Here is a 26325-nt window from a genome sequence, read left to right on the forward strand (position 1 = left end):
GAAAAATATCATAGATTATGGCATAACAAATTAATGAATCTTGTAATAATCAATACGCTACTTTACCATATGAGAATCAATTTAATTTAAAACCTGACGTTACAAGCAATCTTCTTGCGACTTTCAATCTCCTAGTTGTATATTGTTCATGTAGGCCCACTATTCTTGATTATGCTTGTAACTAACTGATGATTTTCGTTACCAAAGAAAACCTCGAGTTACTTCATTCGATTGCTGAACTCAATCATTTGACTACTGATATCCACATGATAAATTTATCAATAGTTGTTTTATCAAAATGGACGTGGTTGAAGGGAGCTACTTGAATTTGTAAATTACAGATTTATATCACATTAGTGGACTTTCACCCAAGTCAAACTAATGGGAAGACACATTGTAATCTCAACAACAAATATAATGTAGAAAATAGAATTTTATACATTTGTTAGCTTATTCTGGGACTGGCTCACACAACTGTGTCCTTTTCAATAAAAAATAGTGACAGCTGGTCCATATACTGTAGATGGGATATCTTCTTAGGTATCAAAAGTCATTAACTAAACTAATATGAAATGATACTTTTAGATACTTTTCTTCGTGGTAATATATCACGTTGACCAGGCCTGGTTATTCATATCCAAACTGCAAAATATGCTTCAAGTAGTCTTAAGTATCTTGACAAACAAATAAAGTCTAGTTACAGTATCTATTAATAGGCAATCATGTTTCTTAGAAATATTTTTTCTCGACACGTGTGCAATGCAGGGGAAACCTACGCATACTTTTGAATATCTTTATAAATTAAAATAGGCACAAAAATAAGCACTAAAAATTAATTTAAGAAAAACATATACCTTATAGGTTGCCATGCTGGTGAAGAAATAACAAAGAAAAATAAACAGAATATCAAAACAAATGAAAGAAATTCCAACCACTTGTTTTATTTATGGCATGGAGGGAAACTACAGGAGTGTGTACAATATACATATTTTTGGTCGAGTTTTTGACCACTGGACGACCTCTAGTTATTTTTAATATGAGGAATACTTCAAAATAAGAACTCATTCATGAAATAGCCTAAAGGGGTTTAAAAAATATCCCTGAATCTAATCTCAAAGTCAATTATAATCATGATTTCCTGCCCTTTTAGCTTCCAAAATTTACTACTTATTAGCCCTTTGGCGGCACCGATAGCCACATGAACAGGAAATTTGCCTGCTCCCCATGATATCAGTGGGGAAGGGGTTTGGTAGCCATCAAGTTGAATACAACACATTCGTATATGGTATAGACTGGTTCGTTTCCAAATACTTCATTAATCTCTTTTACTGCAAAGTCCAAACATTGCCCTTTGGACTTCAATATTCTCACGTATAATAAAGAATCATCTCAAAGATTCGTTATTTGTAATATCAATAATTATTAACTCATTCTGTGCAAGCTGCCATAACGCCGCTCTTACACAGGATTGTAACGTCTGGTGTTCAACGCGTTCTTCTTAGACACTGGGTTTCATCATAGATTAAACATACTCCCTTTGTTTAATCTATGGTTTTATATAATGTTGACAATTCATTGTAGGCAATTTGTTATAAGATGTAGATAAGGTGATATATCCTCAAATACACATCAAATATTCATATCATAACCTAAAACTGTATTTAGCATGTTAACCGTACCTTTATCAAATCATCATTCGTCTACTATTTAGTGTAAGATGTTGAACGGAGGAATTTTATAAATTTAGATCAATATGGAATTCTATCAATTGTAAATCATCATCAATACACAAAAATCGCATAACATATTAACTGAATGTAGTATTCATTGACAAAGTAGTGTCCATGAAGAAACAAATTAAGATAAGTACGTTGAAGTTTATTTTTCAGGTACTTAACTACTTGCGCCAATCTGTTGTTAAGTAAATTATGGAGGACCCATGCTGCTTCGCAGCGTTAAAATAAATATAATATCCAAGCAATAATCAAATTTATGATTTTTGATTGAATAATAAAACAAATCTTGAACTTCAAAGCATCAATAGCTCAAATTAAAGCCGATAATTTACTGATAATTTTTAGTCTAAAACATATAAAAAACACAAACAACCTCCCGTTTGCTTGAACTCGTCCGATTTGAATAACTAATAGCTTAAATGAAATCCGGTATTTCACTGAAGGGTTTTAGACCAAAATATATAGGATTTTATCTTTATAACTGGTGAAATGCATCTTAAATTGAAGTAAGAATTCTAAAATAAATCAATTTTTTTGATTTTTGGTTGAGTAATACAGTAGATATGTCTATGCTTGATGTGAAATCTGTGCGTTGATTTGAGACCTCAACAATGAAAATCGGTCGCGTAGAAGAGCCAAACGATTAAAAAAGCCCAATTTTTTTTTAATATAAGATTTATATCTAACTTTCCATAGCAAATTGAAAAAAAAAATAGTATTGAAACAGTTAATTGAGCACAGACAAGATTGTTATTGATTGAACTTTAAATAAATAGAGGTAGAACATAAATAATATTGTTAAAACGAAACAAGTTTGTTTTTGTTTTGGGGTTTAACCCGCTAACGGATCAAACAAAGCTTTTAAAGGATCACCTGTTGTTTTACACGTGACTGCTTTACAAAGATTGACTAAGTCCCTACCTGCCGCAGCACATCTTCATTATGAAATGTTTGTTATATGAAGTGCTAAGTGATGTGTTAGTGAGTTAACAATATAACAAAGTGGACGTTTAACAAATTCATTTTCTATTTTAGGCAAGTATATCGTCTTTTTACATAAAAATAAATAATTTTTAATGACATGTGTTCCTATTTACTTAGGGGTTTTTCGAATCAAAATACAACGTGTGATCAACAGAGTTAGTCAGACAAGTTGACTACCCTGGATGTTAAAGTTGTTTCGCTCTATGCGAGTAAGTGTAGGTAGAGAAGCATATGTTTCTAACTGCTTTGGGCTAGGGGTGAGTTGATGCGAATGTGGCTTAGCCCAGACAGCACACTTTCTCCTCAGGACATCCCACGGATATTGCGACAGGATATGCAAGATATCCCATAGTGGTCCTATGGTCAACTTGGGATATCACAGGATATCCACAGGAATGCGTAATGTCCCCGCCCGGGGATGTCCTACGGATAAGCTCACACGCATATCCGTGGGACATCCGAGGTCATCCCAGGGTAGTCCTCAGGACATTCTCAGGACATATGGGACTACTATGGGATGTCCCTGGGATAAAGTGTGGTCTGGGCCTGAACATAAAAAACACAAAATAATATAGATTTAGTATGAAAAGCTTAATTATCAGTTTAGTAAATTGATTAAATAGTTAATAAACACAAATTTTGAAGAAAAAAAACGAGAAAAAAGTTTTTGGCCCAGACGGGTTTCGAACCTGGTACCTTCGCCTTGTGAGCCTCTTACCTTACCTCCTGAGCTATCTGCGCTTGTTGATTATGGGTGTTTTCAAGTGGTTAAAGAGTAGCCGACAGTTGCAATGGTCGCAATACTTAAAATATTTTTGATACTACAGTATAGGCTATATATGATTCTGTTAATCTGTTTAGGCCTCAAGTAGTTGAATTGTTTTTCTGGTAGTTGGAGAGGATACTGGTATTTGAATATAGATTATTTAATCACCATTAGATTAGCACTGTAATAATTGATTGTTATATGATTAAAATTAGTTTTTTGTTGTTTTATTAATTTAAAGTTAGAATTAAATTCACATTTCACACAACTATGATAGAACTCTAGTTTTCCTGAACTCAGTGGTAGTAATATGTCAGTAAAGTAAAGTCAACCCTTGCTAGCCATAGTATTAACAAGACATATTTTCAATCTGGGAAACCTTAAACTTTTAAAATAAATTATAAAACCTCAACATCTTAATGCGTGGGAATCTTATTTTTAGAAAAAAAAAACAGACCAAAATTATTTGTTAAATAATGAAGACGGCCCAATTATAAATTCGGAATTACTGAAAATAATTACATCAAGAACAAGACTGTAACATATCCAAAATTCAAAAGATTAATTTTTCTAATATTATTTTTTATTTTTCCAATATCCTTTAAATCATCTGTTTTAACTTTGTTTAAAATTAATTTATTAAGTAAATATTTACTTTCTGTACTAGTGTAAACACAGCCTGAAGATGGAAACCAAGTTTCTGAAAGCACTAGTGAAAAAAACAAATTATTATATATTGGCCTTGTTGAACATTTAAATTTAGATACTGTACATTTCATCAGTGGTAGTATTTTTTTCTTCAGTTTGTTACCGGGACATTACGGGACATTACAGGATATCCAGTGGATTTTTTACATGTCCCGGGATGTCATGGGACATTCTGGGATATCCTATGGCATTCGTACATATCCTGGGACTTTACAGGATATCCTGAGGTTAACTTACAAATCCCGGGACATTACGGTATATTGTAGGATATCCTGTGGATTTCGTACTCGTCCCGGGATTTTGGGGGATATCCTGAGGATAGCGCACATATCCCGAGACATTCTCAGGACATATGGGACTACTATGGGATGTCCCTGGGATAAAGTGTGCTGTCTGGGTAGGAGGCAGATTATGTACAATGCATAAGGAATGTTATTAACTATAAATAGTATATAACGTACGAAACAAAATTATTATTTGAATAGCTAGTTGAGTAGCCTATTTATGACCAAAAACTTTGACGTTGAATAAATATATGAAATGAAATTTATTTGGCAGAGTAAAATCCCAATAAAACGCTGGTTAGTTTTAAATCAAATTAATTACAACCACATTCATTTAGAAAACAAAAACAATTTAAAGAAACTGACAGGTTTTTACTTCGGAACAACAAATTAATTCGGTAACATCTTGTCTGAATAATGGGCCTATGGAGACGATTTAAATTCTCTGGGAATAATGCAAATACAGAAATACCGCGGAGAGTACAAGGCTAGGTCCCACTCCCCGTTTACTAATGGTGGTGCAAGGGTCGATTAATTAAGGAATAAACAAATATGTATTTATTTGAGGGAAGGAAAACAATGGTTGAAAAAAACTGGTTGGTGTTAATTCAGTTTTCGTTTGATCAAGGAAAAATTTTTCTAGTGAGCTATTCTTATGTTGCTAAGTGATATATATTTATATATATTATTGCCAACATCTTGAATGCAGTAGCGTCTTGGCGTCTTGTGCGAGATGCTTGAACTATCTTATCACTAGAGGAACCGAATGCTTGGTTAATCCGTAACACTGAACTTAAGGTGTAGACAAAATACTGTACATATCTTCTTTACGTATTTCAAAAGATTGCTTGTCTTAAACTTTATTTTGGTTCTGATATTTTATAAATGCAATAGCACGGCCATTACTGGCTCTAGTAGACTCCCTCCTTGGTTATTCTCTGTTTTGGGGTGATGTTTCCTTCACAAACTGTTGTTCTCGCAAATCTTCTTCCTAGTTTATGTGGAATAGGACTTTGTAAAAGTGGCTTATTAATCATTGCCAAAACTGGTTTATTTATCAACCAATTTTATCAAAGTCTAATAAGAAATTTTATATGATATTCAATAATTATGAGTGAGAGGAAAGTTTTCATAGAATTTTATTTTGAACACTTTAATTTGTTGTAATTTTTAAATTTGGATTATTTAAAAACGACCATAACTTTATGTTTTCTTAGCCAATCTTTTGAAATGACTCGTTTTCATGAAACTAGACAAGGAAACATTAATAGGCCGCCATTTTGAAATCCATGAGGTTTGAGAACAAAATACTTTAGAGATTCTTAATGACTACCTTGAAGCGAATAGCAAATTTCATAGAAAAATCACCAAAAGGCTTTGAGTTACAGTATTAATTACTTCTTTAGTTAGCACTGCGGATGGTGGATAAATTAAGTTGAAGTCGTAACGATGTACAGAACGTTTTCGACTAATTTTCGTATGCGTACCCTGGTAATGCAGTGCAGGCTACGTATTTTTGTGATGCCTTGTATATTGAATGGCAGCGGGTTTTAAAGATTACCGATGCATTTCTGTAATTGAGTAGATGCGCTTTTGTGGTCAAAAAGTATTTACGCTACGACCATTTTTTTAAAGTGGCCGTTTCAGCTTAGTTCTTAGAATTGAGAAGTTTCACAAGACAGCATTGTTACTTTTATAACAGCATAGTTTTACTCATAACAACACGGGTAACGGACCAACGAGGTTCAAGGATTGAGAGAGAAGAAGTTACATTTTTATGATCCGAACTTCAACTAATCAGCTGTTCAGTCCAATTTAATTGTTGAGTTGTGCAATTAGTGTTTGGTACAATTTTTTTGTTGCATCACTGTCAGTGGCAATCAACGTGGCAATAGGAGGTCATAAACGAAAACATATACCTCTCTTAAAAGTTATGAGTAGTGATATTTAGTAATTAAAACACTGTCGTAGGTAAAGTAGTGTACGCAACTCACGTAAATAGTGTTTACATGGTACTTACGTATTATACGGAGGCCACTTATTTACAGCGCGCTGCGGCGGTGGGTTAAGTTGGGTTATCATAAATATGTTTTGTAGAACTTCCTAGTTTCGTATGAATCGAAACTACACGAGATGAGTCATAAAACTTATGATAACCCAACCTAACCTAACCGCCGCAGCGCGCTGTAAAGATAAGCGGCCTCCGTATAATACGTAAGTACCGTTTACATCATCAAACTACACAGAAACAGGTACTTTTCATTAGTATTGATAGGCTGGAAAAGTTGCCCTTTACCGTGCCTAAACACGGAAAAGTAACGCTATGTACTTTTACCGTTCACTTAGTTAGCTGATGTGAAATAAACAGATACTGCAACGGCCTATTTTATTTTCCGTAATATAAAAATATTATAAATTATGTTATGTCCTTAGTAAGTTGTGTTATGCGTTTAAAATGTACTAATTAATCTGAGTATTATATGTAAAGTATCATACGTTACTGTCCGGTAAGCTTAACGTAGCGCACGAAACTGTCGTGCTAGCACGGTAAAACACCTCTTACCGGGCTAGTAATGTTTAGTACTCGCCAAGGCTCGTACCTTAAATGTTCTACTCGTGTCGTTGACAGTATCTTTACGCCATTGCTGGTGTAAACTACTATATTGAAATCAATTTCAGTTTTCAACACTCCTCCCCTTTGACAACTTCATGAGATTTCTTGTCTGTTTAATAATTGACTGCTTCGCCAAAGCATTGCTCATTTCTTTATGAGCCCAGATTTTAGAAGAAAGGAGAATGCAAAATTATTTCCCATGGGTTATTTGGAGTGAACCACTTGTAGGGATTGAGAGTCCGAAATAAATGCTATCATCAATCATTAAAACGTTATATTGTGTTTTTAAATACCTCCCACAAAATAATTTTTTTTTAAAAGGTATTATTGACCAAAACCAATCTTCCATAGTTTTATGGAAACATTTTGTTAAAAAAAGTCGTCGCTGATTGAATAAGATATTTGTGCACAAACCGTTTGCATTGACAAACATATTTTCAGTTTGGTAATTAAGTTTGGAAATATTTTAGGGGTGTTTAAATAACAGTAATACACATACATAGGTAAAATTCACTACTGTGTCATAACATAGGGGAAAACCCTGTTCCATGGAGATCTATGATGGTATTAATAAAAATAATTAGATGAAATTACACCACCATACCAAAGCCTCATTAGACAACCCTCCTGATTACACAATTTCTCATACTGATCCTTTCCTTATCTACAACAAACTGCAAACATTGTAGTCATTTTTAATGTTACTGTATTATGCTTCTATGACCTTCTAAAACTTAATATAAAGAGAAATTTGCAGGTATAATTTAGACCAATTAAGTAGAAGTACACTTAAAATGTACTAATAATAATTTTATCATAAGTTATCAATTTTCTTTATTGTTTATTGTTCATTTATAGTTTGTCCGAGTCATATATTTAATGCTATTCGTATCTCGCAGACAAATAATACACTTAGGAATAATAATGCTGAGAACCCTCGGTATAGCAACAGTGGCCAAATTAATTCACCAACCTCTTGTTTACATAAACCGTCTTGAGGAATGAATTAATGTCGACGCTCGACGGCCGATTTGAATTAGAATCACCCATTCACCATCACCACCATGACTCTCTCTCTCTCTCTCTCTCTCCCCCTCTCTCTCTCTCTCTCTCTCTCTCTCTCTCTCTCTCCCTCTCTCTCTCTCTCTCTCTCTCTCTCTCTCTCTCTCTCTCTCTCTCTCCCCCCTCTCTCTCTCTCTCTCTCTCTCTTGTCTTTTATTGACACAGAGCTTCTGGTTTGGTATGTCTATCCATATTTCTAGAAGTGTAAATACTAGGCGATATATGACTCATACACTCTCCCTCAAACACACATGTTTACTAATAGTTCGTATAAACCTTGGCCACTGGATGACTCGTGCAACCAGTGTTATATCTTTATCAGTAAGGAGATAAGATGACACTTAAGCCAAAAAACATTCCTGATTACTGAAAGATAAAATATTTAGGATGACGCATATCCGTGGTGTTTGTTTTATTTTAACAATTCAAAGATCATGTCAGATAGCAATCTATAACTAAATATTTTCACGAAGCAGATATATGATATAATTTTAAAAATTCATCCTTTGCTCAGAATATGTTATGATTTTAGTAGTTAATTTTAACAAGTGTCACTAGATTGACTATGTTATCACCACAGCAAGCGATTATACGATAACAGTAAATGTTCTTTGCTCTAATCAGACACGGACCTAATCTCGTTCATAATTTCCTGTCCTTTTAATCCCCAAAATATATTGCTTATTATCTCCTCGCCTGCCTCGATATTGCCTTGGACGGGAAATGTGACCACTTCCTCTGATGAGCGTTTGGGGAAGGGGACATAGGGGTGATTAACGAACATCATGATTTTAAACAGCAACACATTTCGTTACAGAAATACTAAAATATTGTTATAATCGTTTTACTAAAACACTATTTATGGCTTGTTTTAAGACAAGGCTATCGAATATGTCTTGTTCAGTTTATAAAGTAATTAATATCAAGAAACGTATTTAACTTTAAACATTTGCTGGATAACTTCTCATTGTTTAAGTCTAAGGTATCAAAGTAATGCTAACTGAAACACTGTAAACTATAGTAACAATAAGTTCTTCATGAATATAAACTTGATCATAAACCTTGATTAGAATCCAGCACGGCATTTTATTAATATATATTTTTTTTATCCCAGTGAACCTGAAATCGTGTATCTCGGCTACGTTCCAGATGGTTCCGTTATGAAAAGTGCTACCTGATTATTAGACATTTAAATTAGAATTTGCTTGTTACTGTTACATAATAGTATATTACGTTACTAGTCCTGAAAATAGGTGTTTACCGGACGAGTGTGGTTGTTCCTGTGCGAGACGAAGTCGAGTATGGGATTACCAAGACGAGTCCGGTAAATACATTTTGGACGAGTGGCATACGATATTTTACGCCATACTACTAACTCCGTACAAATCCTTATTATCGCCGACTCAAGGACTAACAATCAATAGTCATAACCTCTAAGAGAGGTTATGTTTTTGTTTATAAACTAACCAGTCTCACTCATTGCCAAATACAGTATAATCAGCTGGTTGGTGTCCGGTAAAACTCATTACAGTACAGTAGTAAGTAATGAAACCCCATTTGATAGTTTGGTAGTGGCGAACAGCTGTTTTCTGGACTAAATCCTTACGTGGGAAGTTCGTCAAAATAATGTAGTGTGGCGTAAAAAGTATTTCTCAAAGAATGACAATCATACTGTAAGCATGATTCACGATAAACCGTATGGTCAAGCAACTCTTGCTAAGTTATACGATTTATAACGTACGTGGTTATTTACAAAACAAGAGGAAATAACATTGAGTATGTATGATTTGGCAATCTATAAAAATAATTTCTTATTTATTCTATTTAAGGGAAGCCAAACGAGAAATAAATTTTAAATGCACAGGGAACTCCTCCCTTCAATAAACTTCAAGTGCTGTTCAAGTATTGTTGCGCTAAGACCTCCACTGCCACTGCAGACATCAATCAACAGCTATACAACAAAGAAGTACTTCAATTCCAAGAAAGTGTTAGTTAAAAATACGATCCAAATTGAAATCCCCAAACTCCTCCCTAGCACCAATTACTGCGCATTTGTTAATTGACTTCGTTCACTAAAGCGGCGCTTATGTGCTGTCACCGCAGGGAAGGGAACGTAATGACAGGAAATGTGAAAGAAGTATCGACCAAGAGGGATGCTTACATAAGTGTTGATAAAGAGTTAGTCTTTTAGGTCAGCTTATTGCAGTAAGTTTATTCCAAAACATTTTCCAGGGTCAGCTTCACAGCAGGTTTTATTGGACTGTTTGATGATTCTGTCAAAACGTTCACCAACTGAATTATTGTCAATCATGTAAGTGATTATTCAGTGTGGTGGATTGCGTGTAATAAATATAACGAGAGGTCGTCCAGTGGTCGAAACTCGACCAAAAATATGTAATGTACTCACTTAACTATTTTCACCCCACACTGTAAATAAAACATGTGATTGGAGTTTCCTCCATTTGTTTTGATTTTCTGTTTATATTTCGTTGTTATTTCGTAACCAGCATAGCAACGCATAAGATCCATGTTATTTTTTTACAACTTTTAAACTTATTTTTTGTGCTTATCTTTGAGCCTATTTAAATTTATAAAGGGATTCTGCACACCTACAGGAAAATAGCTTTCCAACGGTATGCGTAGATTTTCCCTACGATGCACACGAGCTGAGAAAAAAGGTTTTAAAGAAACATGCTTGCCTATTAATATATAGATAGATTATAAAGGCTACTTAGAGTCTTCGCAATTCAGGTTTGAGACTAACCAGGATTGAGAAGACTGTAAGTACCGTAGCCTTTATATACTTGTGAGTGAGTCTCGACCCATCTTCATCCATCAGCTGCATCACCAGTAGAAAACATCGTTATTGGGTAGTCGCGAATAGATCTACAATGTATTAGTAATTTGAATGGTTATAGATTCCATACTAAAAAGGCATTTCCTTATCCCTGCATAACAGGAGCGGCGAAAACAGCTCAGTGCTGTGATGTGTTTCAGGACGGTTGAAGGCGTGTATAACATTCAGTGAAGTGAATAAAAATAGTAAATTCTTATTAGTATTTTCTAACTAGTTTTAGCTAATTCTCAAAACGAGGTGAATAAGAATTTGCTAAGACTAGTTAGAATATACTTGGATCATTTGGCAATTCCTAGTATATTCTAACAGGTTAGAACAAACTAGGCCTAGAAAATACTAAGATGACGCAAACTTTCAAGTGTAAGATGAGGAAAACAAAAGAAACGATAAACAATACCCCCGCCGCAGCAAACCTGCAGACTAAGCGAATTTCCATTTGACTGATTGGATTTACACTGAAATGTCTACTTAAAAAAATAACATTTATTTTTTATTTAAATAGAATTAGTTTAACAAGTACTTAGGTTTGCTGCATTAGGGAGGGTAAAACTGTTTTTTTTAATGTGAATAGTTTCGTAAGAAATAAAAACATTTTCCAAATTTGATCAAAATATGTTCACAAACAAGCAAACTACAACAGTTTACTTATTCTCCATAAGAATAACATGGGAATTTTAAATTTACAATTTTTTGGAATTTTCTCTGTAACAATTAGGTGCATAATAACGCTTCAATAGACTAAGTTATTTGTTTTTTTTTTAAGTTCTACAAAATGGTTTGGAAAGAAATTGCTAAATTTTATGTTTTTTTGGGTCAAAAATGGGAAAACCCTATTTTTACCCCATAAAACCCCCCGTAAACCCCCGTTCCCATGGTCCGATCATGCTGGATCGCGAACTCGTTCGAATAAACGTACGTTTACACGTTTGTACCAAATTTCATCAAAATCGGATCATTTTTGCTCGAGTTATCGTGCTGACGGACACACATATATATATATGAATTTGAATGGATGGTGTTTTTGGTCTCTAGGGACCTCAAAACGAAAAAATAATCGGTCCCGCGTCCAGGTCTTACCATGAGTACTACGGTAATAGCTTATTCCCTATATGGGAAATTCGCTAAAAATGAAACAGAAGAAACCAAAGATCTCTCACTTCCGGAACTTCAACGTTTGGTACTGCTACAGCGGATCAAACTGATCAAAATTCAAATTAAAAAGGAAACGTTACAGTTGGAACTTGGAACTACTTAAACACCCTAAGAACTCTATTGGAAGTGACATGATTATCGGCGACAACATTGATGGCACTGACGGCTTCTTTGGAAATAAATACATTGTTTTATAAACAAATTGAAATTGAAATTGAAATTGTTAAAGTCTCCCAACTTCTATTTCCTACCCCATACCCAAGATTTGTAATATTAAAAAAAAAAAAAAAACATAAAAAAAAACTTAAATTTTTGTCCATAGAAGCAAGCACTGTATGGGGGACTTTACAGGTGCATATGCTTCTACTCCAGTAAATGTACTGGTAAATGTACTGCTTGCACTTATCTACATCTAACTCACGCCTGACAGAGTACGTTTTTCTGTTCCGTACATGCATAAACATAGCCACAATGACTGATAACCCTTTTTTGGCCTCCGTCACCAGAATGCTAGCCTGCCTACCCCTAGCTTAAAAATCTTTAAGAATATACTAGCCCTGGCTAGTAAAAACTAAAGTTTATTCACCTACAAAGGTTAGAATATTCTAGTCATTTGATGATCTTAGAATTTACTAGGGGTAGTATATTCTGACTACTTTTATTCACCTAAAACTTAGAATATACTTGAAATCAGCTTAGTTTAAGCAAATACTAGTTTTTATTCACACCACCCATTGGAATTAAGTGGATTAAGTAGTCAGGTGCTGGGGCCAGTTTATATTGATAAGAAGGATATAAATTTTAAAGAAAAGCCTACACTAATGTTTATTAAATCTAAAATCTCAAACAAAATTGACTGTTCATTAATGTGCCCGTAATTGATAAAATGCAAACGAAAAGCTCTAAAGTTAAGATTAGTTTATTGGTGAGTTTTTTTAGGATAGTAGCTATTGTATTCTTTTGTCTTTCCTATGAGTCCCAAACTATACATTTATATGGTTTACTCTGTAAGCTAATTAGAAAGGATCTAAGTACAAATTACTAATTAGGATACTTTCTTGTGTTCTGTAATCAACCAACCAACTGCAAATTTGCCCAGCGAATAGTTGCTTAGCCTAATAGAGTACAATTAATTTCGTATGGTAATTAATTTTGAAAAGTAAGAGAATAGACCAAAAAGGTACGAGGCATCTTGATTAACTTTTGAATTAATTGTTAACTTTTTGAATCTGCAGTGTCTAGAGCTGCAGTTATTTATTTTTTTAGATGAGCTGTTGTAACTACGTTTGTCGTCTGTATCTAGTTGTTGTCTGCAACCCCATGACTCATCTATGAGGCGTCAGTTATTAGTTCAAAGGGAAGGAAATTACGAAGGGATTATGTTCGTTAGCGGCTTCGAAGCCTAATTGGAAGGCTATGAGGAAAAAATACCTCCCTATCGCTGCACCCCTGTGTACCGGTAGTGCATTAATCATCTTCTTTAAATACAGTGCTTAGTACTATACCTGTTAGGTTTAAATTTTCTTTTGTATACTCAAACTACCAAATTCAACATTAAGAATTCTTAGTAAATAACAATAAAGTTACTGAAGAAAATAGAACAATTTATTTGGAAAGAACAAAATCTATCTAAGAGCTCAGCCTAGGCAATGTTATTTAAAGATTGGGCACTTATATATGAATTTAAATAAATGTTAAATATTTACTTTAACCATGTGAGGCTTGATTTAATTGTTCAATTAGTTATATAGTTTAATCCTCAACTCAATACTAATTTCTAGAGCGAACGATCACCCGGGATATGTTCAGCGCAGATGTTTTCAAGCTATGAATTAATGCTTTAAACTTCTTAAAAAGAAAGTAGGCCTAGTTTGGAGTACGTGATTGTACGGTGCAACAATGGTAAGTCGAGAGCTTGAGAGTAAGAAGTGGGGTGCAGTTTGCTATAACACTTGAGTCTAGGTAAGGCATAGGTACAAACAACCAGTCTGGAGCATGTGACATGCAGCTGCTGAATTGTCTCTGGGTCTAAACAGTCGCTCAGGGGAACTGAAAACACTTATCGTCCCGGGAGATTGTAAGAATGTTTGTAAGTTAACGGATAACGGTCGTGACGAATAATAAAAGATAAACTGCAAAGTTATGTTATTTTTAGTTTATCATGATTAAAAGTAGTTCGTGTAAGAAAGAAAACATTTTACAATAGGACACACGGCAGTGGGGCAATTGAATTAGGTTTTCCTATATAAACTTTGAAATGGGGATGGCGATTATATATCAACACTGGAGGAGAGTATCCTTATAGTCAAAGATTTGAAGTTCTCAAATGAGGTTTCAAAGCACCATCAAACCGCACACGACAATTAAGTGAATAATGTTAAATTTGTCTGACTTGTCTTAGGAATTTCCTGTTTGACACTCTCGCTAATGTTAGGTAGGCCTACATACTCGACAATCTGCCTAACAGCTCACTAGGGAGCACTGTTGGCGTTGTGTATAGCGTTACAACGTCTCGGGCAATAATCGTGAACAATCCACAGTGCTCTTGTTGCTGGGATTCATTACGGGGGACCAAGCAATGGCTCGGTATGGTTTATTTCGATTGTAAAATTAATATACAGGAAACTTACCTTTTATTTGCAACTATTTTTGGCTTTTAGCGAATTTCCCTATAGGGAAGTAGCTATTACCGTAGGTCTCATGGTAAGACCTAGGCCCGGGACCGATTTACTTTTTCATTTTGATGTCCCCAGAGGCCAGAAACACCATTCGTTCTAATTTTTATATATCTATATATAGATATATATATATATATATGTGTGTGTGTGTGTGTCCATCCGCGCGATAACTTGAGTAATTTTTGTCCGATTTTGATAAAATTTGGTTTGAAGGTGTAAGGCGGGATAAACTCGAACGAGTTCGCGAACCAGCATGATCGGACTATGGGAACGGGGGTTTACGGGGGGTTTTATGGGGTAAAAATAGGTTTTTCCCATTTTTGACCCAAAAAAAAAATTTGCAAAATCTTTTCAAACCATTTTGCAGAGCTTAAAAAAACAAATAATTTAGTATATTGAAGTGTTACTATGCGCCTAATGGTTACGGAGAAAATTCCAAAAAAATGTAAATTTTAAATTCCCATGTTATTCTTATGGAGAATGAGTAAACTGTTGTAGTTTGCTTGTTTATGAACATATTTTGATCAAATTTGGAAAATGTTTTTATTTCTTACTAACTATTAACATTTTACAAAAAAATTTTTTACCCTCCCTGATGCAGCAAACTTAAGTACCTGTTAAAATAATTCTATTTAAATAGGAAATAAATGTTAAATTTTTAAGTAGACATTTTAGTGTAAATCCAATCAGACATATGGAAATTCGCTTAGTCTGCAGGTTTGCCGCGGCGGGGGTATTATTATTATGTTTCAGAGGAATTTCAATTTATTATGATGGACATTTTAACCTGGCAATCCACAACACATTATTTGGCACAGTCGATGGTAAAAATCACTCGTTAATCAGCTAACTGAAATTTCTTGTTTAAATTCTAGCTAACATAAAATAAATATTAATTAATATTCATTTAACTGCTAAACCAAAGTTTGCTAAGTTTTTGTAATTCGTTTGCAGCTAATTCATTTGTAATCGTTGGATTGTTTTTTTTTTATAATAATGTAAGAATATTTAAAAAAGAATATTTAGGATCAATCAATGTTGCACGAATAAAGTGAAAACTACATAACAAGACTTTTTTTTTGTATGATTTAGACAAACCTCAACAGGTTACCATTTCAAAAATATTCAATGGTCCTTTACAAATTGAGGATTACCTTTTTTTAATGAAAAACTATAAAAAAAATCTACAATAAGACATTAAAATGCTTAACTTTAAATTCCAAACTGAATTCATATTATTACATTTTACAAAATACAACATGAAGAATTCTTTACATGTTTTCATTGTAAACAAATCGTGGTATGTGAACGTTAAACGTATGATTAGTTCCACACAGACTGTGACATTTACATAGTCCACGGACAATATACAACATAATCACGGACCATTGACACAGTAAATAACTGTGCAGCGCCAACTCAGACAAATCACAGGCATTAGCATTACAATTCGAATGCGATTTACTCTGCCGATGTTCTCTGTTTACGCTTGTTTATATTATTTCAACGTTCAACAGAAAATTAAACACAATTGTATGTAGACCTTTTTAGAGCAATTTTGTATTTTTATTACACAATTTTATAAAAACACTTGCGTGTTACAAACATACATATACAAATATATAACCAGGTTGTATGCAAGTAATTTTAAAGTTTAACCTTAGTTTTATGTTGTATGTGTGAGTAGTTTTATCGCTATGCAAACAATACCGCGATCACGAATAATACTTCACAAATCGTGGATGAACCATGAAACATTATCTCTTTACCACCATTTAAGGTCGGGGTTCACCTTACCTGAATTACATATCGATATATGTAAAGGTGTGTTTACCGATCCTAGGATGCGTTGTTTTTTCTCATTTTAGCTAATTAAATTGAAATTTTAAATGTTAAGATAGCTAGGTCTGTTTTTTGTATCAATGAGGTACAGACTTTGTCAGACTACTCAGTATCCAATTTCTACAGCATTTAACTTGGTTTTCAATTAAATTCAACCAATGTCGAAATTAAGGTGCAAACTTTAGTACATTTCTGGAATGAGAATATCATGCATTCTTGGGAGCAAAATGTGCAGGCTACTAGAAATACTACTAATTAACTTGCTTTAATTAATGTTATATAACAATAGCATTGGGCAGACGATAAACTCCTACAATTTTAATATTTTTAGCTCATAGGGAAAAAAAACTTAAATTCCATAGTTTCAATTTTTTTAATCACATAAATTAATAGGTTAATGAATTAGTTAAGGTTCAGTATACAAAACTCCATTGTTAATGGTGTAAAAACGTAGATTAAATAAATCTTAGGAGTTACAGCTAAAATACGGAAATCATATACGTACAACATGCTAACAAAATAAATTTACTAATTTGGATTAACTTTTTTAAAGTGAACATTTGTTAGTTGATGGTGTTTCAAGCTAGCCACTCTGTAAAAGCGGACATGTTGCTGACACATCCATCAGTTAATTAACAGAGAACTAATTGAGCCACAGCGAGTGGTTTGTAAAACATACAACGTTTGAACCAACCAAGTACAGAAGTTTGTAGCCCAAAGGTTTTACGCTGAGGTCAGAGTATACGTGTATATTTGGTGTTATTTATTAAGTTTAAAATGAGTTCAATATGGTGGGGTTTCACTTATAACTAAAAATCATTTTGTCGCAAAAACTCCTTGTTAAACACGTCCCTTATGATTTATTGACCTTATGAGGAGTTTGCAGTTCAGGCATGAAAAATTTGCAGGCACAAATTTGTACTTAGATTTTGTAAATTCCAATTCATTGTAAATATTAATGTAAGTACTAAATGTTGACTGTTCCTACTTAGGATACATATATCAATGAAATAAATACTCTTGATTCGTAACAAAAGTTCGACGTTAGATAGTAATATGACTAGGGTTTGGACCATTCCATTTCATGAAACGTAGACAAGTTGAATATTTTACAATGAATATTTTCTTGACCCAAAGTATAAGTTATAATTTTATAGGTTTTATTTCAAGTGATATTGATACTTATAGGTTTGTGTTCAATATAATTAAACAGTAGCTCTCGTTACATCGTTTTAAAATCTAGAAAAAAATATAGCCGTGGAAGAAATAATTTTTAAATTCGTAATTATGAGATCCGTTACGCTTAACACCTTATTGATAATTAACTCCATTAAAACAACACAGCTTATCACTCGTTTTTAGTGAATTTCCCATATAGGGAATAAGCCGCTATTACCATAGGCCTCATGGTAAGCCCTGGACCCGGGACCGATTTCCTTTTTTGTTTTAAGGTCCCCATAGGCCAAAAACACCATCCGTTCAAATTCATATATATATATATATTGCGAGTCCCATGCCTCACTTTAAAATTAAGTTTCCTAAAGTTTTACACTCGCTTAGCTTAGTCAAGAGGTGTTAGGTTAATGAGACCATCGAGACATAAGACTGCTTAAGGGTGTTACTCAACGTGTAATGAACAAAAATTTAAATTTAGAAAAACAACAAAAGTTACTAAGTGTACAACAGCAAAAGAAAACTTTGAAAAGGCAAAAATCAACAAAAATAAGATAAATTAATTTACAACGTTAAATTTACAAGAAAAGAAAATCAATTGAAAATTTAAAAGAATTAGTTACTGACAAATTATATGACTTTTATGTTTGACAAAGTTTTAGTTAGATATTTTATTCTTTCTACATACTGTCTATTGTCCCAGAAGCACACACGCCGATACACGCACTCCCAAACTCCCGATCTTCTTTCTCCGGTGGCCCGTGGTGATCTCCTCGATGTTTTCCTTCAGATCCTCCAGCTCCAAGAGTCTTGACCCCTCCATCTTCATCATTAGCCCTTCTCATTGGCTGATTACCGATAGGGTGTGTGGCTAATAGGTTAACGGTGTTTCTTGGAAGTCAGCCCTACCGGTCATCGCCTAGCTCACATCAGCTGGGAAAGGAATTTGTAAATCGATGCTCATGCTACTGTTCAACTCTGTTCACACCAACTGGTCGACTAAGTGTAATGTGAACAGAGTGTCTGCATAGATGAGCACCGTGGGTACGGGGTTAATCCCCTTTCTTACACCCCCCTGGTTAAAACGTCAACCTACCACCGGTTGACAATAAAAAGGAAAAACAACTTAAGGAGATACGCGGAAACATCAATCGCGAAGGTGGGAATCGAACGGATATCTTGATGTGCGTTCCGACTCTTCTTCCCCCCTTCCTGCGACGCGACGCGATCTTGAGGATCGGCGCATTTGCTTGTTTCGCGACCCTTCCAGCGACGCGGTAGAATGAGCTGGTGGTGTATAGCTCATAGTCGCTCACGTCTTCTTTCGCCCCATCGAGTCTCCTTAAGTTAATTGATTGTTTCAAATATTAGCTGTTTGTTAAGGTTTTTTTTTTTACATTTATTATTATAAATTATTTTTTGATGTTGAGATTATAAATGATTTATTCTGGGTAACACTTTGTTATATTAATAGTCTTTTTGAGGGGTTTGAGGTTTTGTGATTAGATTCATTTTAATATTGAGTATGTGGATGAAATATGCTGAAATAATGAGTAAGGTTGTTGATATTGTTATCCAGACTAATAAAAGTTTGATGAGATTTAGGGATCGATTGGGTTATTTTAGTGGCGTGACAGAATGATATGGAGTTACGATTTATGAGACTTCATTAAATTATTCCGGTCACGATATGCGTTGGAATTTCCGCGCCAGCTGACTGAGTAGGTTGCCATATGAGAAGGATAGCGGCGAGCAGGGCTGCGACGGCGACATGGGCAGCATCACGGCGTCGGGGTTGAATGGACGGCGAGTGCTGACTATGCGATGACGATGAAGTCATGTCGTGTTGCGGTGACCTTGTACTTGGTGTTGGCTTCAGGGACTCTTTAACTGCTGAAACTTACTTAACAGTGGAATTATTACCGGTACATGTTGTAATAGTTTTATTCACAAATGTTGGTACTTGGTAACATACAATTTTAATCGATTCATATGCTTTCCCTACTAAGACTATCTATCTACTTATTGTAATGAATATTTAGTTGCTTGAAAAGTATGTTACATGGAACTTAAAATATGACACTTGAATGATACCTGATGTTGTTAGACACATAAATACTATGTTCAAAATGGTATACACAATTACTTTATGATGACACTTTGTTATAGACGAGTTTTGAACATTAATGTTCTATTTTATTTTGTATTTATTTATGAATTCTTGCGTGAAAGTCCTTTCTTTCCTTAATAATCTAGGGAGTTGTAAGGAAATTCTTTGAGTGAATAATTTAGGGTGATCAATCCTTAATTACTTCTCGTTGAGTAGAGTTTGTCCTTGTGCTGTACTCCAAACCAACTTGTATGTCACTGAATGTCACTAATTATCATTCTTCTTACGCGCACTAGTAAACTCACTAAGTGTCCACGTAAGTAAGTTGCTTGTTATAAGAACTAAGAATACAGTCACAATGTTAAACTTGATTACGATTGTCTGTGTGTGTCTGCGTGGCCACGCGATATCTTTGTATTAAAAGTCGACTTAACACTTGAGTTTTGTGTAGCTACACATTATTTACATAATATTTACACGAGTTTGCGGGAGTGCGTGTGCTTCGGGAATAGATGTTCTAATTGTTTCTTAGAATACACATTGCTTACGTATGACTAACTAAACCTAAGTGAATACTAGGTAAGGTCAAAGCATATGAATCATATATGTATTGTGGTTAATTATTTTGTGTAGCAATAAATCAAAATCAGTTAAATAGCTAACTTGTGAAATATATTTATGAATTATTGTATGTTACCAAAATTATCTTATAAAATAAACATAGTATCTATTGACCTAACGTAACTAAATATTTTTATTTTACAAGTCTTGTTTGAAAAACTTTCATTCGGGAGACATGAATTACTTCTTTGACAAGTTTACCATTTTTTAAGATTTCCACTAGATATGAGACTGGTGTAACTTGTTTTAATACAGTATAAGGACCTTTGTAGCGGTAAGAAAATTTGGTTTGATTTTCCCTTAAATTTTTAGGGTACCATATGAGAACTTGGTCTCCTGGGTGTAAGATTAAGTCTCTCCTATTCCTATCGTAATACATTTTTTGTTTCTTTTGTTCACTAGCTATGATAGAAGGTATTGTGTCCCTGATTTCATTTACAATTCTTAAGTTTTCTAACAGATCTTTTTCTACATTTGGATTTATGAACAAAGTATCACTTGGAAAACTTGGCTCAAAGCCTAAAAATAAGTACGAAGGTTTGTACTTGGTTGTCTGGTGTTTACTGTTATTGTAAGCAAAAAGTACATAGTCAATGTATTGTGACCATGCGTTTGGTTTTTCAGCTACATAATGAGAAATCATATTTATCAACGTGTTATTAAAGTTTTCTACTTGTCCATTAACTTGTGGTGTGAAAGCACTACTTAGAATTTGGCATGTACCTATTGCTGTGGTTAAGTCACGAATCAAATTGTTGTTAAATTCAGTACCTCTATCTGATTGTATAATAGAAGGTGTTCCATAAGTACAAATTAGTTTTAAGAGACATTTTACAATTGATTTACCATCTGCAACTACAAGTGGGAAAGCAAATGCAAATCGACTACAGGCATCAGTTACTGTTAAAATGTATTTATATCTATTGCTAGGATTTAATGGACCAATTATGTCAAGTTGGATTCGTTCAAATATTTTGTTAGTGGGAGGGATAGGATTAAGGAAGCCATACTTCTTCTTCGGAGAGTTCTTTCTTTTCTGACAACTTTCGCAGGTTTTCACGTAGTTTTCGACATCTGTTGACATACCAATCCAATGATATCTTTCTTTGATTTTTCCGAGAGTCTTGAATGTACTTAGATGTCCTCCTGATAACGGTGAATTGTGGTACTCCTGAAGGATGTTGTTGACGAGTTTTCGTGGTATTGCTATAACATGTCTGTGAGGATCAGAATCGTTGTACATTCGGTAGAGTACACCATTCTCCGTCTTGTAATACGTGGCCATTTTCCTGTACTTTTGTTCCACAAGATCAGGATTTTCCAAAGCAAGTAAGATGCATTTTAGGTCATCGTCCTGAGCTTGCAATTTCTTCAAGTCCACGAGATGAAGGGCATTTACTGAAGTAAGGTTGAAAGTGAAATCCTCTTCTATAGTCTTGTCAACCGGATTTCTGCTTAAGAAGTCAGGCAAGACTAAGGATTTACCTGCCTTGTGAGTAATTTCCAGGTCGTAGTCACATATTAAATTCGAGAGTCTGGTGAGTCTAGATGAAGCTCCTTTAAATGATTTATAATATTGCAATGCAGAATGATCAGTGAAAACCTTTACTTTTCTTCCGAATAAAAATTCTCTCCATTCTCTCCATTTTACCAATGCATAGACTAAGGATAAGAATTCTTTTTCTGAAACGCTGTAGTTAACTTCATTTGGTTTTAGTTTTCTACTTAAATACTGAATAGGATGTTCTGTAGATGTTTCTGGATCATACTGGGTCATTACTGCTCCTATAGCATAATTTGATGCGTCTGTGTACACTCTGGTCTCTCTGTGTTCTACGAAGTGGCTGAGAAGTGGCGGTGAGGTGAGAATCGTCTTGAGTTCCTGGAATGAAGTCTCACAGTCGTTTGTCCATTGAAACTTCTTCGTTGCGTTGAATTCCTTTATGAGTGTTGTTAAGGGCATGGCTATTTTTGCAAAGTTTTTAACAAATCTACGGAAGTAATTTGCAGCTCCAAGAAACGATCTTACTTGTTTAATGGTAGTTGGGGTTTTAAATTTAATTATGGATTCTATATTTGTTTTTAATGGCAAACAGCCTTTAGAACTTACTTCATGTCCAAGTATGTTTATTTTATCGTACATGAATTGACACTTTTTTGAGTTTAGCTTTAGGTTAACATTGTTTAGCTCTTGTAAAATAATTTCTATGTTTTCCAACTGTTCGTCAAATGTTTTTCCTAACACGGTGATGTCATCAATGAATGGTATGCATCTGCTATACAAATGTTTTGATAAAATTCTAGTTATGGCTCTTTGGAAAGCTACTGTAGCAATGGATAGCCCTTGTGGCATTCTTCTAAACTGATACTTTCCCGTTTGTGTGATAACGGTTAAATATTTTCTGTCTTCTGGGGCTATCTCTAACTGAAAGAAAGCGTTTTTCAAATCTAAGTGGGTAAAATAAGTCATTTCAGATAAACAAGACAAGACCAAATCTACTGAGACTATGGGGAAATTTTGTTGTTCTAAACATTTGTTAACTGATCTCAAATCAGATATTACACGCGATGAGCTGTCAGAGTTGGTTATTACGAACATTGGGCTGGCGAACTCTGTGTATTCGGGCGATTCTTCGAGTATACCTGCCTTTGTTAGTTTTTCGATTTCTTCTTGAAGGATTTTGCGTTCTTTTAGGCTTTGCCTATAAGGAGGATGATATACTGGTTTAGCATCTGATTTTAGGTTAAGTCTAACTGGTGGTAGTTTAGCTGGACCTAAATCTTCTGTCTTGTTAGTAAACATGTGGCTAAATTTAAATAATATTGCTGCTAACTTGTTATGCTGATTGACTGTCAGTTTTGGATTTATATCAAGTGGGTTGCCATTTCTGTCAAGTGCAATTGTTTTAGAAGGATGAAGTGGTTTTATTTTAGGTGGATGTGTGCATGTTCTTGTTTTTACTTCGGCATTTGGTTTTAAATAACCTAATATTACGTTTTGTTTTAACCATTTTGGAGATTTACTTGCATTGTAAGCGTAAATAAACTTTTGTGAATTTTCGTTTTCTGATGAGATATAAAAGTGGAGGTTCTTTTTGTCTCGGTAATTTAAATCTATATCAAGTTCATATTGATGATGTTCTGGCAAGATTTCCATTAATTTGTAGTGTTGTTGGGGAGCAATAACTGTGTCTGTAGAAACTTTAATTTCAATCATGTCATTACTAGACTCCGCTATAGTTGTTAGAACAAACGGTTTTAAATTAAGTAACCAAGATTTGTCCATTGTGATGCAATGAACTTTATCTTTATTCGTTAGTCTGATTTCCTGTTTCTTAAAATCCAATTCCATGCAGTTTTGGAATAAAAACCAATTTCCCAAGATTACGTCAGTTGCCAAATCTTCAATTACGTAAAAGTTGGTTGGATAAACACAGCCATTAATTGTTATTGGTAGTAAAAGTTTTCCTAATACTTTGACTGGTTGGTCGTTAGCAGCTACAATTAAGGGTAAGTTATCTGTTTGAAAGGATAGGTTATTTACAATTGATGATTTTATCAGGCAATAGTTGCAACCAGTATCTAAGGTAGCTGAATAAGTCTGTCCATTTTCTGGTATATCAATATTTAGTGTCAATGTAGGGAATGTTTTTGTTTGCTTAACATTAAAAATTAAGTCATAAATATCCGATAGTGTGCATTTAGATTGTCTTTTATCACATTTAATTAGGGTTCTCAAATTTAGGTGTTTAGAACTTTGTTGGAAAACTTCTTTGTCGATTTGATTCTGGAGGGTTGTTGCTTCACTAGCTGTTAAACAAACTCCTGCAGTTCATGAATCCACGTGTCTATCCGTAGAGGTTCCTGGAAGTGATGTACTCGTACTGAAGCTGTTGTTGTCATCCGACGTTGAAGGTCGTGAAGAGTTAACAGATGTACGTGCCACATCTTGAGTCTTGGGCTGATCAGCTGTGCGGTGCTGTGACGTCAGTTGCTGAGTCGGTGTTCCTAGGCAGCAGTGGGTCGACGCTTGTGACGTAGGCGTTTGTTGTGGTGCGTTATCTTCTCCATCAGCTGGCTGCAAGGTCGTCATAGGTTCAGCCGTAGCTGTAGGAATGATGTTGGTCTGGTTCTCGAGTTGTGTGTGTTGAATATTTCTTGATGTTATTGTGGTTCTTGGAGGAAGTGATTTAGTTATTGGGGTTACTTTAACTTTATGTTTTACACGAAACGAATCCTCAATTGTTGGAAAGTTGTATTGGTATTGAGGGCTTAATGGTGAAAATATATTACATTTTGAATTATTGGATGCTTCTAAGATTGATGATTTGTTGAAATGTGGTAAACGTTTAGTTGTGTTCCAGAAATATCTCGTTTGTATTTGTTTATCTTGGGAAGCCAAATATCTATTTTGTGGTAGTTGACTTCCCTGCTTTAGAAGTTTTTTGGAAACTGTTCCCTTTTAGCAGGACGCCTAAAGCATTGGTCAATGGTGTGGTTATTTCTTTTGCAATATGCACAAAATTTGGAAGGTGTATTTGAGTATTTTGGATTCCAACGGTTAGCTCTAGCATTGTACCAACAATTTTCTGTGGCGTGATTGTTTTTGTTACATATGTGACAAAAGAGTGGAGTGTTTTGTGATCGGTGTGGTGATCTATAATTTAATCTGGTTCTTGGGATAGGTTGTCTGTTGGAGTGCTGTGAATTGTGAGGTGAAGAGCTTCTCGATAAATTTTGTGAGTTTCGAGAAGTGCTTCTGGGCCTATATTTTTCAGCTGACCTGTCATATCTGGGATGAGGGGAAATGTCTCTTCTTTGTGTGGATCTTGAACGATGATAAGTTTCTTTGTGTGGGTTGTCCCTAGGGTAGTTTGTTTCATCAGGTTTGACCTTGAGGCTTAATAATGTATCTTTTATGTCCCTAAGTTCAGATTTTAAGTTGTCTAATTCGTCATTTTCATACGTTACCGATTTTGGTTTAGGTTTTATTAGGGTAACGCGTTCAGCTGAGGTTTGGTATTTTCTCTGATTTTTATTCCTAATAGCTCTTTGAGATTCAATTTTTAGCAGATTTTCGTTTAGCTGTTTAAGTGAGTTGTTTTCCATTCTCACTAGGTCATTACAAATCTCCGGTTTTATTCCCTGAATTACGAATTTTATTATTTTTGCATCATTCATATTGGGATCTATTCTGTGGGAAAGGTGAATGATTTCGTATAGGAATTGCATTGGAGATTCATTTTCTCCTTGTGTTCGATTTTCAAGGACCGTCTGTAAGTCATCAATTAATGCAACTGGGCTGAATGCTTTAATAAATTCAGACTCTAGGTTTGCCCAACTAGTTTCATTGTTTTCATGTTTGTAGAGTGCAAACCATTTATACGGGGTAGACGTTAAGTGTGTGGGGAAAAGTTCAATTTTAGTTTTTTCGGACCAATGGTTGCACCTTGATGCAATATTGAATTTTTGAATAAATTCATGTACATCTTCTGAAGGAAGACCTGAGTATGTGCCTGCTTTTATTAGGGGAAGTTTCTCTTTTGACTCATCAGCCATGTTTTTGTTGGTTATATATGATTTAGGTTGAGATACGATTTGTGTTGATGTGTTAGGGGTTTCTGTTTGGTTGTGATTTTGATGGGTTTCTTGATTTAAGTTTAACGAATTAAAGCTATGTAACAATTGTTCGTGTTCTATTATTGACCTGTTTTCATAAAGGTTTTGTGAATGTTCAG

Source organism: Macrosteles quadrilineatus, unplaced genomic scaffold (genome assembly GCF_028750875.1).
Source record: "Macrosteles quadrilineatus isolate MER2022 unplaced genomic scaffold, UCM_ALF_1.0 Scaffold_1__1_contigs__length_201487025, whole genome shotgun sequence".
NCBI lineage: Eukaryota > Metazoa > Arthropoda > Insecta > Hemiptera > Cicadellidae > Macrosteles > Macrosteles quadrilineatus.